This window comes from Mus pahari, chromosome 4 (assembly GCF_900095145.1).
Source record: "Mus pahari chromosome 4, PAHARI_EIJ_v1.1, whole genome shotgun sequence".
NCBI lineage: Eukaryota > Metazoa > Chordata > Mammalia > Rodentia > Muridae > Mus > Mus pahari.
Window position 1 is genome coordinate 122149354 of NC_034593.1, and position 12310 is coordinate 122161663.

The window sequence follows — 12310 nt, forward strand, 5'->3', positions numbered from 1 at the left end:
TCTCTCTCTCTCTTTTGGTTTTTCAAGACAGGGTTTCTCTGTGTAGCCTTGGCTGTCCTGGAACTCACTTGTAGACCAGGCTTGCCTCGAACTCAGAAATCCACCTGCCTCTGCCTCCCAAGTGCCGGGATTAAAGGTGTGCACCACCACGCCAGACTAATATAGCTATCTCTTGTGAGGCTATGCCATTGCCTGGTAAATACAGAAGTGGATGCTCACAGTCATATATTGGATGGAACACAGGTCCCCCAATGAAGAAGCTAGAGAAAGTACCCAAGGAACTAAAGGGGTCTGCAGCCCTATAGGAGGAACAACAGTATGAACCAATCAGTATCCCCCAGAGCTATGTCTCTAGTTGCATATGTATCAGAGGATGGTCCAGTCTGCCATCAATGGGAAGAGAGGATCTTGTTCTTGTGAAGATTATTTTGTCATATCTTATCTGACCATTAATTTCTTCCTTTCTGAAAGAGGATTTACATTAATCACCACTGCAAAGATTCATGGGAGACTCAGATAAATTAACAGGTCTTAGCTTTGTGAGTGTATTACAAATCCCTATGTGAGGACAAATTTTATAATTATTGTTATTACCTGTGTGGTTTTATCTTGAAATAATGATTCTCATCATTTTGAGGATGTTTTCAAGATCTAAATTGAAAATAACGAGCTCCTCCTGGTATAGACTTTCACCATATTGACACTTGATAGCATTCTAAATCTAAATCACATAAGAACAATGTGTGATTAGCAATTAAACAATCAAGTTAACTTCAAAACATTTATTTTATATAGGCATGAACCTTCTACTAGTGTAATGTGGTCTGTAACAACTCTCAATCTTCATCTTTAGTATGTCTGTTTATTCCTCTCAGGGTGATGATCCCAGTATGTTCATGATCTGAGCCCTTTGCAATAAGGTCAATAATACCTAACCCATAAGGTTTCAAAGGAAAAAAAAGCATAAGCAGAATGCTTATTGAAATTATGATGCTGGAAAATGTGTATGTAGTCTGTGGGTAATGATATAACGAAGTAAATAATCACAGACTAGCACCAGGCAACTGCTCTCAAAAACTGCTAGATTTTTTTTTATGAAGAAAGAAAAAAATTCACAGAGAATGTATTTAACTTGATTAATGGACCGTATGTAATTTTTTTTTAATTCCACACCCTACAGCAATTTTTTTCCACAAAAATAACTCTCTGCAATAACGAATAGAACTCTTTTCTAACTGCTTGCTTTAGAAACTACTACAAATAGATGTTTCTCCTGCTTTTCCTGTGGCATCATTCTTGTATCTGTTTTGTTCTATTCTAATTTGTTTGGTTTATTTTACTATTATTCTTAAGATACATATTTGTCTTTTTTGTTTTTTTGTTTTTGTTTGTTTGTTTGTTTGTTTTCGAGATAGGGTTTCTCTGTATAGCCCTGGCTGTCCTGAAACTCACTTTGTAAACCAGGCTGGCCTTGAACTCAGAAATCCACTTGCCTCTGCCTCTCAATTGCTAGGATTAAAGGCGTGCACCACCACTGCCCGGCTTCTTTTTTCATATTTAGCTTTTATTCATAGCCATAAACTTAAATCTTCTATCCAAGTAGATTTGGAGGGGGGTGAGGAAAATACGGAACCCCCCAAAACTTCAATGATCGCAGAGATCAGAGGGTATTGTGAGCAGATGGGGTGGGGTCATGGGTACTCTCCTGAGGTACAGAGGGAATGGTCTGGTGGGTAAGATGCCCACAAGTCAAAAGAATCAGAGCTGTCCACAGCCAGAAATGGTGATCATCTTGCTGATCTTGCCATTCTTGTATCCCACATGCTCCATGGTTTCCATGATGCTCATGCCCCTTTTCACCTTCCCAAGCACCTCATGCAACCATCCGACCACTCAGTCTTAGCAACACAGATAAAACTAATCTGGAGACCATTTGTGTTTGGTCCATTATTTGCCATGAACAAGATACCAGGACCTGTATGCTTCAATATGCAATTCTCATCCTCAAAATTTCTGTCTGTAGATGGACCTGTTACCAGGGGCATCATGGCGTGTGAAGTCGCCACCCTGGCACATGAATCCTGGAATAATTCTGTGAAAGGAGGAACCCTTCTATCCAAGCCCTTTCTCCCCGTGCTCGGAGCATGGAAGGTTTCTGCTGTCTCTGGAAGTTTGTCTGCAAACAGCTCGAAGGAGATGCTACTCAAGGGCTCAGCCATCCGCCAAGATGTTGAATAACATGGTGGGGTTGACCGTGACTGCAGTGGACAGCGGCATCTGCAAAGCCTCTGCTTGTTTCCTCATGATAGACAGAAAGGGTGTGGACTCAGATAAGAGGGAGATGGGGAGGTTGCTGGAGGATTTGGGGAGGAGAAGCTGTAATAAGAATATACTGTATGAAAAAAAATCTATTTTCAATAAAAGAAAAATAGAAAAAAAGGAAAAGCAAAAAGAAAGAAAGAAAGAAAGAAAAGAAACGGAAGTAAGTAGCTGTCATCAAAGTAGAACAAGGAGGCCAAGACAATGCAGAGTGAGGGGGGAAGAGATCAGCATTGCTTAACACTGGAGGCTGATTACCACCCCTACTCAGCACCTTCTGTTCACACATTGATTCCTAAGAATGAAAATGTCACCAAATTATAATCTAATTTTTCTCATCCTTTGTCATTATTTTTCTTCATTCAATTTTCCAGCCAACACCATACACACAGACACACACATATACATGCACACAGATACACAAAGACACCACACGCAGAAACACACAGACATACACACACACACACACACACACACACACACACACACACACACACTACATTCTCATATCTCACTTCCAATCTATTCAAATCATAACATTTATAGATAAATTGGAGTTTTCTGTTATTGATGTGTGTCTATGTTTAGGCTATACTTAACTGCGCATATGAATACACAACGAATACATATGAATATAACCATATATTCTTAAATAGCTGTAGTCATAAAGTGACAATTTTATTTTTCCAGTTGACAGGATGTAAGTAAAGAAACTGAGAATATTGAAGAAATGTAGCCGTTATATATGCTCATGGGTGCAGACACTAACTCAACAGGAACAGGGAGGGGGTTTTGGTTACTCCTTAGGGAAGAACAGGTACTTTCCAATCTAGGAGTGATAAATGGCTTCTGACCACTAAGCAGAGATGAATTCCTGGGCTTCTCAGTAATACCCTTGCATCACCATATCTAGTAGAGTTTGTCACAATATCTGGATAAGTAATATTAACAATTATTCATCATTTACAATTACAATAACCAAATGGACTAGAATATAAAATACTACTTAAAATTTCAGCAAAAAGTAAACTTTATAGAAATAACTCTAACAAAATATATTTAAGGACTTTTCCCCAAAGTTTCCAGATTCTTACTAAAAATGGCATTAGTAAAAATTATTGGGTGCTTTACAACATGAACTAACCAATACCCCCAGAGCTCGTGTCTCTAGCTACATATGTAGCAGAAGATGGCCTACTTGGGCATCATTGGGAAGAGAGGCCCCTTGGTCTTGCAAACTTTATATGCCCCAGTACAGGGGAACACCAGGGCCAAGAAGTGGGAGTGGGTGGGTAGGGAAGCAGGGGCAGGGGGAGGGTATAGGGGACTTTCGGGATAGCATTTGAAATGTAAATGAAGAAAATATCTAATAGAAAGTTGAAAACAAATTATTGGAAAATAGTCCTCCCAAACAGAATCCTTCCATGAAAGTAACAAAATCCTCTATCTTTAGGACTCTGATAATTAAATCGAAGGCTTTCAGCTGCCTGGTGCCAAGCTCCATAATTCCTTGGTACTACTGAAAAGAAATCGCTGAGACCCGGAGTCCAGCCTGGAGCCCACTGCAAGAGTCAAGTTGTGCTAGTGTTCCTTCAAAAGCTAAAGCTTCCTTCTCGGTGATGGCCTAGTTACTGGTCTAACAGAAAACAGTAAGACCCCAATTGCAAAACTTTGTATTTGACCTAAGTTGCCATATTTAAGGTGAAAAATGTTCCTGCCTCATTTATTCAGAATAAGTACATTTTTCAAACACATGTTTTAACTGGTCAGGTACTTGAGTAACTGGGTAGAAGTTGGGGCAAACCTGATTGTGGGACCCTTTCCTTCCTCCTGGATTGCCTAGTCCAGCCCTAATGTCCAGTCATATTTGCGCCTTGTCTTATTGTTATGTCACACTTGATCAATATCTTTGGAAGGCCTGTTCTTTACAAAAGGGAAAGGGAAAAGCAGTGGATGGGGGAAGGCGCATAGGGCAGAACTGGGAGGAGCGAAGGACCTGTATCCTGGCCTGCAATCTAGGTGGGAGCAGAAAAGCCTAATTAACTAAGAACCACTGAGCAGAAATGGCAGAATGACTTGGCTGATAGAATCCATCCCTCTTTCTCCTCCCTCCCTCGCTCACTCTTCCCCTCCTTCCTTTGTCCTTTCCCTTTTCTTTTTTGCAGTGCTGCTATAGGTGAACCCAGAATATGTGCATGCTAGGGAAGCACTCCACCACTGAACCACACTTCCAGCTTCAGCACATATAACCATTAGTGTAGTGGTGTAGTGTTCAATAGCTCATCATACCAAGATGTCCCTTTGGTCCTAAGACTATTTAATACAAAATTTACCCTTAGCAAATTTTAGTATATATACTATATACTAAATAAATTATGTACTAAATATATTACATACTTTATATAGTATATAATATGTATTATGTATATTTAGTATACAGTGTGTGTGTGTTGCTATTAACTATAGCAAGTTTGATAGATTCCCTAGGATTTATTACATCTGTGTAATTTAAGTGGCATAGTCTAACAGATCTCTCTCTTTGGGTTTTTCACATTACTTACTTTATTTACCCTTCTGTTAGTGGGTTTCATGTTCTATAGGGTACAGAAAACAAATCTATGACTGCTTCCCTTTCTGTTTTGAATGAGTTTATTAAGTACATACCAAGCAAAAGAACATAATTAGTGAGTATCAGATAGAGAGAAGCATCAGATAACTAATAAGACATCATCAGCGTGGGCATTCACAGCAGCCAGTAGAAATCGCTGTGGAAATCCTATTGAGGGAGAGTCCCGGTTCCAGAGTCCTGGATGGAGCAAGGTCCCCTTCAGTGAGACTCCCAAGAAAAAGAACACAAAGCAGTACAAGACAGACAACAGCATCAAGCAGGCTCTGCATCACCCCTAAATGACCTGGAAGATCCCAAACACAGCAGAGCACTCTGCACGCATGATCCTCTGGCTCACCCCTGCCCCACCCCCGCCTCACCCAGGAAAGCATCTTTTATACTATGGGATAAACTAACAGCAACTTCTCTTGGAAACGATTTATTTCCTAGCTGTTCTCATGGACACAATGTTTTAAACCCTTGGCTGCTTGCTGCCTTTCTTGCTACAGATTTAAGAGGGAAGCCTGCCCAAGACAGTGCATTTTTGAGGACACTTTGAAGCAAACATTTGGGTCTGAAATGGGGGAGGCAACCCCACTTTCAGAGTCAGTTTCTCCATTAGCCGAAACAGCACAGGACAATTTACCAGTATAAAGCACATTGCATCTTGCTATATTCCTCTCTGCTTATGCGCACAATAGATGCTTTGGTGTGCTATATTGCTGATACATTTCAAGGCCAAGATATTCACTCCCCCCAGCTTTATTGTTGGCAACTTGCAACGGTGTCCCTGTCTGAGAATTGCTTTCAGCTGCAGGAAACTGCCTTGCCTCTTCCCCGGGGAATCACACATCCAGTAACTGTTTGATGTAGGAGTACAAAGGCCTGGCCCATTGGCTTCAATTGGGAGCAATTCTGTAGGGGCATCCACACTTGAGAGCTCCCTGGGGGATTTCCTTCATTGGTGGTTGGAGCTGTGCTCTACTTCACTCTCACCTTCTGCCCATTGCTGCTTCACAGTTGTAGACATAGCACCCTCTAAAGTACCGGATGCATACAAATGCCAGGTAGGCTAAGAAGAAACGACCTTCCTCAGATGATTGTTTATGATTAATCTCCGTGTTATCAGACAGAAAAGACAATTCCAATTTTCCCATGCATTAGCTCACATCTAACTAATATGCAGTGGGTGTTTGCAGCGGCTTAGTTTTCATGATATATTATTCTTCAGAATGATTTTTGAGATAGGTAGTATCATATTTCAGTGATGTTAAGATCTGTTAATTATATAATGCTTCATCAATTTATACCAGCTATTAGGGATCAAAAGGAAATATTTATATAAGCACAACATACAAGATTCTTATTGCCATATTTTTAACCTGTAATTTTTTATTTAGTTCAAACCCTTCTCAATTGATAATGTAAAAAAAAAGTCTTCTATATGTTTAGCCCCTAGCATTCATAAGTATCCAATTCCATTCATAATTCAGTCTCAGGACTTTTTACTAATTTAGCATCTTTGTGTTTATTATTCAAATACAAAACATTGCTTAATCTTTTAAATCAGTTGTTGATTAAATCTTTTAATGTTGTTGTTGGCAAGTTCTAAACAATGGTTTGTCTCTAGTTTTGGCAAAAACTATATGTAAATCACTTATTATATTTTTATGGACAAATCTGAAAGATATATCTAAACTGTAATAGGGTTGCTGTATTTTGCTACACTGATACAATGTGTTCAGGAATTTAAGCCACATTTTTCTGAAATTTGGACATTTAGGAAAGTTATCAGTTAGCAGGCAGTTGAACCAATAGATACTAATGACAGTGATGGTTCTTCACAATGTGTAATTCAGTCACAAAAACCCATCTCATCCTTGACAATCACACTGGGTTCCTTAATATTTCTTCCCATTTGTACTTACAGTAGTTACCCTGCCTAGCATGTGTTATTCACACTGCTCCTTCTGTACTGGCAAGCTTTGTTTTAGTGCAGAATTAATGGGTTATTGTTCTGAGGATGTTAAAAATAAGATTTAGAGTTCAAGTTTAGGTTAGATCATTTTGAGGACTTGAGTTGATATAATGTAAATGACTCAAGGGAAGTCGCCCTAGAGTGAAGTGGTTCAATCTGTGTTTGTTTATTTCTGCATGTCTGAGCTATATAAGATACATTAGAATGTTGACACCACTGGCAGGTTGGTGTCAAGATTCAGCGTCATCACTGTTTGCTGCATCTTGGTTTGCAAAAGTTTTAATAAGAAAACCTTGTATTGGATGAAATGAAATGGAGTGTTGTTAGTGTGAGACAAAGATTAGAATGATGAAGGCCTACTGGTCCAGACACTGAAACAGCTGATGTCAGAACCAAGAGGATTGGGCTTATACATCAATGCTATAATGCCTGCTGTCAATAAATAGAATCAGGAGATGAATGAATTCATCAATCAGAAACTATGGACTTGCAATTGTTATACTTGTATTCAAATTCCTAAGCTGCTCAAGAACAAATGGAATCTTAAGATCTAGAAACTGGACTTCAGAATGGTGATAAAGAGGAGAACAAAGGGAGACAAGTTAAATACAGCATTTAAAACATTAAGAAATGTAGGTAGGATCAAGAACAACAGGGCAAGCTAACTCAGATTTTGTAGAAAAAGGAATACTGAGAGTTACTTGCAATCCTGTGTATTTTATTTGAAGCCACGAAGATTATCATAATCACCCAGAAACTTTGTAGGGCGGTAGACTTCTATAGATATTTTTAAGGAAGTGTTGGTCGTATCTGACAGAGAGGAAAAATTATCAGAAGAGACTCCTGAGAATTCACCCTGGAGAATTTAAAAGTGAGCTATTGCAGCAAGAGATGCATGGACAGGAGTCCTGAGGCAATGGCTGGTTTCAAGCAGCGGCAGATTATATTACTGGCATTAATCAGGCATGCGTATTATGATGCCTTGCACACTGCTTAAGGCCACGAAGCTTTATTTAGAAAATGTAGATTTGCATTCAGTTGCTAGATTTATTTATTTATTACTCATTTCAAATACTTCTAACTACAAGGACAGGATCTCTTGTAGTAGAACTTATATTACTATTTTAGTGTGTACATTTTAGTAATGAATATATATATATTCATGTATGTATATACATCTTAGTGGTGAATATACATCTACAAACACATACAGTGAAAGAACTGACATTTGAACGTAGAGCATCCTGAATCTAAAATCAATACTATAATATCCCATGGATACTGACTTCAATAATTATATAAATTGTTAATCAATTGCTATACACGTATGTATATGAAGTTTTCTTTTTACCTTCAATTATTTTATATTTTTTATTTTTTACACTCCATATTTTATTCACCACCCCACCCCATCACCCTCCAACTCTTCCACATCACAAACCTCCCCGCCAACCCCATCCCATATGACCTCTAAATTCCCTGGGACCTCCAGTTTCTTGAGGGTTAGGTGCATCATCTCTGAATGAACACAGACCCAGCAGTCATCCACTGTACACTGTATGTGTGTTGGGGGCCTCATATCAACTGGTGTATGCTGTCTATTTGGTGGTCCAGGGTTTGAGAGATCTAGGGGGTCCAGATTAATTGAGACTGCTGGTCCTCCTACAGGATTGCCCTTCTCAGCTTCTTTCAGCCTTCCATAATTCAACAACAGGAGGCAGCTGCTTCTGTCAATTGGTTGGGTGCAAATATCTGCATCTGACTCTTTCAGTTGTTTGTTGGGTCTTTCAGAGGGAAGTCACAATAGGTCCCTTTTTGTGAGCACTCCATAGCCTCAGTAATAGTGTCAGGTCTTAGGACCTCCTCTTGAGCTGGATCCCACTTTGGGCTTGTTGCTGGACCTTCTCTTCCTCAGGCTCCTCTCCATTTCCATCCCTGTAATTCTTTCAGACCGGAACAATTATGGGTCAGAGATGTGACTGTGGGATGGCAAACCCATCCCTCATTTGAGGTCCTGTTTTCCTGCTAGAAGTGGGTTCTAAAAGTTCCCTCTCCCTACTGTTGGGCATTTCATCTAAGATTCCCCACCTTGAGTCCTGAGAGTCTTTTACCTCCCAGATGATCAGAGAAACACAAATCAAAATGGCCCTGAGATTCTACCTTACACCACACAGAATGGTTAAGATAAAAAAAAAAAAAAAAAAAAAAAACTCAGGTGACAGCACATGTTGGAGAGGATGTGGAGAAAGAAGAACACTCCCCCATTGATGATAGGATTGCATACTGGTACAATCACTCTGGAAATCAATCTGGAGGTTCCACAGAAAATTGGAAATAGATATACCTGAAGACCCAGCTAAACCATTCTTGGGAATATACCCAAAAGATGCCCCACCATGCCACAGGGGCACGTGTTCCACTATGTTCATAGTGGCCTTATTTGTGATATCCAGAAGCTGGAAACAACCCAGATATCCCACGACAGAAGAATGGATACAGAAAATGTGGTTCATTTACACAATGGTATGCTACTTAGCTATTAAGAACAAGGACATCCTGAGTTTTGCAGGCAAATGGATGGAACTAGAAAATATCATCCTGAGTGAGGTAACTCAGACCCAAAAGGATGTGCATGGTATGTACTCACTAATAAGTAGATATTAGGGGGAAAAAAAGTACAGAATACTCAAGATACAATCTACAGAACTTAAAAAGGACAGCAAGGGCTCAAGTGAGGATGCCTCAGTCCCACTTGGGAGACAGAAGAATCAATATATGAAGTTTTAAGATTCTCAAATTTTAATAAAAATAGCTCTTAATATTTCCAAAATTTATTCATATTTTTAATTCAAAATCAATTTAGACAATTCCTCATTATAATGTTTTAATAACATGTATCATGAGTGGACCTATGCATCCTCTGAAGTATTGTGTAAGGATATGTATCACAGAAGATCTGTGTAACTGTATAGTAAGAAGTGATGCCAAATGTATTATAGTGTGAAAATCTGCATTTGAAGAGGACTATCAGTCACTATCATCTATGTATTCAGATAGACTAAAATATAGATTAATAGAAAACATACATACAGTGAGCATTGGTCACATCCATCCAGCCTTCTTTCATTTCTTGCCCTCACCTCTTGCAAGCACCCTTTTCTTTCCTATATAATTATTATTCTATGTTGGGTTTACTTTCTTTTTCTTCAATCATTTTTGGTTTATTTCTACATATGAAAGAAAGCATGTAATACTTATTTTGTTTTATTTTTCATTGCTTGATTCCTCTACTTCTATTTATTTTGTAGGAAATGGCAGGATTGCATTCTTCTCTCTGCTTAAATGATATCTGTGTATATTTACATGTGTATAAACGTGATTTTTCTTGTTCTGTGCATCTCTTGATGAACATCAATTCTGGTTCCATACCTTAGCTATTGGGAAGAGTGCTGCAACAAACACAGGTGCATGGCATATCCTTTGTATGCCAACTCTAACTTTTTGGCATGTATACTCCCTACACATACCTATCTCTGAGAACCCACAGACATCTACTGCACTGTTTCAGTAGAAAGCACAAGGGTCAAACCTGGTTCATTGGAATGACACACACAGACCCACAGAGTGTGACACTGTAGAGTGAATGACATAAACCAGAGGCAAGCAAAGTACTCCATCCAGGGTCTAAGGGAGACTGCTTCCTGAGACCAGTGGCGAGGTTGATCTCAGATGGATTCATAGCATTGAAAGCTATGAGCTTCCCATCACCTTATCATCAGCACAACACCAGACACAGCCACCTGTGAAGACCAAGGCAAACAAAGAACTCTATGGTTTCTTATCTGCAGTGCATGCTGAGGAAGGCTTGAGAAATGTTATGGGTCCAGCTACTGCCTTTTTCCCAGGGCCTAGAAAGGTCATGTGGGAAACCCATCCTAGGAACAGATCTCATTGCATTCACATACTCTGTCATCTGAAAGGATTTTTCCAGCCTCCAATACTGACTCACTTATGTTCAATCTCTGATAGACATGTTGCTGAATTTGTGGAGATAAACTTTAGAGCCCCATCCATCCTTAAGACTAGACATCTAGGGTATACAATTCAGGTTCTTCTCATGTACAGGCCCATCTAGAATAGACAAGGAAGGACTCAGCCAAGTATTTATAGTATCACCACCTATTTATACAGCCCCCATGATTAAATCAGACCATGTGTCTGATTTAAATAAAATACATTAAATAAAGTATCTATGAAACATCTAAGCACCATTTAAAAATGAGAGTGAGCATTGAATCCTTCATAAAACTGCTCAGGTGAGCACTGATGGATTTTTTTGGTATCTGCTTGCTTAGTTTAAAAAACCTGCAAAAATAATTTCATATAGTTGTATACAGTGCCTGTTATATATTGCATTTCTCCCAAAAATGTACCGGCAGTCTTACTTCATATTCTAACAGGAATTTGGTAGCATCACTTTTTTTTATTCATTCAGTGGTGAGTGGCAATCGGCCTTGTACTTGGGACCTGCATTACTCATGAAGATGTTCAGAACTCCTCATGTGCCTGCTGGCTGTTCCTCTTATTGATCTGTCTCTGTCTCTTGATGGTTTTTACTTGTCACGAGTTTTCTTATTTATTCTTTTCCTTTCCAGATTTGTGGGCTATTTGCCTATTCTTCTGTTGGGTCATGGTTTGTAAATATGCTCTCCCCCCATGTTTTTATTTTATTACTCTTTAGTATTTCTCAGTATTTCAGTGGAAGGTCTTAATTTGATGAAGTTGTCAATCAGGTTTTTCCTTATGTTACATATCATGAGTGCTATTGACTTCATAGTGAACAAATTTGACAAATCTCTCTGAGCCCACTTGCCAAGGTCAGCGTCAATACTGGTAAATCACACTGGTCATTTGAACACTTAGGTTCAGTACTGGTAAATCACATTGGTAGTATGAACCCCTTAATATCTTGTGGAAAGTTAATTAATTTTTGTTGTTTTTCTTCTCGACAATATGCATACCATCCATCCTATCATGAGAAAAATGCCAGATAGGATCTCATCTGAAGGATGGCATATAACATAGCTGTCAAGGTCATCTAAACACAAAATTTAAGAAACTCTAACACTTAAGAGAAGCCTAAAGAGGTACAGCTTGGTATCTTTTGTGGAACAGAAAAGGCACATAGGTAAATCAAGAACTTTGAGAAAAGTCTGAACTTTATTTAATAATATTAATTAAATATAATATAAGAAAATAATGTATTCATACTGATTCACTAGCTGTGGCAGATGTATACAGCAAGATAGCACTTGTAATTGAAAATACCAAGGATGAAGTTATGAAAACCCTCTGTATTGTCCTCACAAGTTATCTGTATCTAAGTCTTTTCTTTTTTTTTTTTT

The 12310-nt window shown here is 38.8% G+C and overlaps 1 pseudogene; it reads right to left on the reverse strand.

The window, feature by feature from the left end:
• Positions 1–1758: 1758 nt before the first annotated feature.
• Positions 1759–2304, reverse strand: LOC110320891 (annotated as a pseudogene).
• Between the last annotated feature and the right edge of the window lie 10006 nt (positions 2305–12310).